The 2,281-nt window shown below is 41.7% G+C and overlaps 1 non-coding gene across 1 annotated transcript; it reads right to left on the bottom strand.

Annotated features, from left to right (window-relative positions):
• Positions 1–1,852: 1,852 nt before the first annotated feature.
• TRNAA-UGC (transfer RNA alanine (anticodon UGC)) lies at positions 1,853–1,925 on the bottom strand. The gene has a single exon. It is a non-coding gene; the product is annotated as a tRNA-Ala (tRNA).
• Between the last annotated feature and the right edge of the window lie 356 nt (positions 1,926–2,281).

Here is a 2,281-nt window from a genome sequence, read left to right as displayed (position 1 = left end):
AGAGATATTAGTCTGTAGTTTTCTTGTGTTGTCTTTATCCGCCTTTGGTATCAAGTTAATGTTAAAACTAAGAAGGACAAGATAATCAATAAAAATCAGATTGTTGGGGGAAAGGAAGGGGAAGAGGAAGGAACAGTAAACATACTAATTTGAGAACTAAAATGTTAAATCGTATGTATTTCAAAGTACAAATTTAAATTAAAACTGTTAATGTTACTGGGTAAGCGTTCGCAAAGCCTAAGAGAAAAAAGTAGTTAGATTTATGCTTAAACATGTTGGAGTGGAAGTGTTTGCCTTTAGGGATTAATACTTTTTAAGGAATTCTTGCTCTTACTTTAAGTTGGCTCTTTAAAGAAGCAGGGATAAAGAAGATGGGAGAAGACATATAAACACATCTTTGGCAGCTAGGAAGTTACCAGCTGGCAGAGGGGATGCCACGAAAAGTATTCTGATTCAGGCTGCTGACAACGAAATGCTCATCACAAAATACTGTACCTCAGAAGGGGAGCTGAGGCATGGAGCTGAAAATGAGGAAGTTGTTTTAAAAGTCTGCACAATGAACTGTTAGGCCCTGAGCTCCCTTTCCCTCTCCTCCTATGAATCCAGGAGACCGCCCCTCCCAGAACTGCACTGGAAACCAAAGGCTTATTCTAAGGATATGTTGTACCAGAGAAGCTCTTAATTCCAGGACAACAGGCATATTGAAAAGATTGATGAAAGTTTTCCTAACTGAATGAAGAGACTCACAATCCCTTCTCATGCTCACTCTTAATAATGCTGGCCATTGAACTTGACCCTTCCATCCCACACTGGAGATTGGGACTGTTGAATTTTCTCCAAAGACAAAATTTCTAGAGAAAGCCTATTGATATGACACTTGGTGGGACTTCAGCAAACTTTCAGGAGCTTACCAGATCAGTGTCCACTGAAACTGTAGGAGGAAAACAGAGGGCTCCAGGAGAGGTAGCTCCGAGAAGTCAAAAGATTAGATTTTGACCAGAAAAAAGTATTCATAGGGGTTAACAGTTCGATTGTAGAACATAAAGAACTAGTGATAAGGAAATGAGAAATGAAGAAAATGAAAAAAATAAAAAAGGCAAAAAGACATTTGTGGATGAGTTCCCCAAGCTGGGACAGCTAGAGTTTTCAGGGTCTCTACAGGGGGTTTCTACCCCAACCCCCCACAACAGACTCCCATGTTGGCATCTCTGGACAACACTGCCCCCTGCTGGACACGTGGACACTGAGCAGTGCTGCCGCTGCCTCCATCCTTACCACCTCTACCAGGGTAGAGCATTTCTCAGAGGTTCAGTGCCTTCTTGATGCCTAGCCTCTTCCTGAGGCACTGTCCCTTGCAGCACCTAGTGCTCTCCATGTTTCACTGCCTTCCTGGGATTTTCACTTTTCATCTGGAGGGTTGTAACACTTCCACTGCTGGGTTAAAGTTTCAAGAGACTGTCCCCAGTACTACAATATTGAAAACATATTTTTTGTGTGTGAAAAATAAGATAAAAATTTGAATGACTTTAATCTCTTTTCCAGTAGGAAACAGATGACAAAAGAGAAAGAAATGTATTTTATAGTATTTTAATATTTTGTGATTCCTGTGATCATGGCTTCAGAAGTCAAGATAAATATGACAGGCATATATCTGAATATGCAAAGGTTGATTGTCCTTTTAGTGTATGTGAAAAGATTGTCCCATTCTGTGGGAAAATTATGCATGCTTCTGCTCAAAGAAGATAAAGTTAGAAGATTGCAAAATGGAGGGAAGAAGGAAGAGAAAACCATACATAACTCAAGCCAGTCTTTTTTTTTTCTGGCCATGCCAAGCGGCTTGTGGGATCTTTAGTTCCCCGACCAGGGATCGAACCTGTGGCCCCTGCAGTGCAAGTGCAGAGCCCTAACCACCGGACCACCAGGGAATTCCCTCAGGTCAATCTTGGAGGGAGTAAAAAGTAGAAGAAAGGAGCAGTATGGTTGCCACAGTATGGCCTGAAGAAGGGGACGTCCGGACATTTGCAAACGGCAAAGATGAAAAGTTGTGGAAAAAAAGATCCCAAATGGAAAAATGATTGTGTTGAAAGTAAAGCAGGGACTGGGTCAGGCAATTGCTAGTATGGTTCAAAAATTGAAGGTCTGCTTGAGGTAAATGCTCACAAAGATGTACCAAATGGCCCAAATGGCCTCAGGCCCCCTTAGCGTTCTGGCACTCAGGTTCTGAGTCTGTTAACAAGGAAAATCCAGAAAACGTGGATACATCCCAGGAAGTATTACCCTA

Source organism: Eubalaena glacialis, chromosome X (genome assembly GCF_028564815.1).
Source record: "Eubalaena glacialis isolate mEubGla1 chromosome X, mEubGla1.1.hap2.+ XY, whole genome shotgun sequence".
NCBI lineage: Eukaryota > Metazoa > Chordata > Mammalia > Artiodactyla > Balaenidae > Eubalaena > Eubalaena glacialis.
Note: the sequence above shows the minus strand (reverse complement) of the source record. Positions and strands in the feature narration are given on the sequence as shown.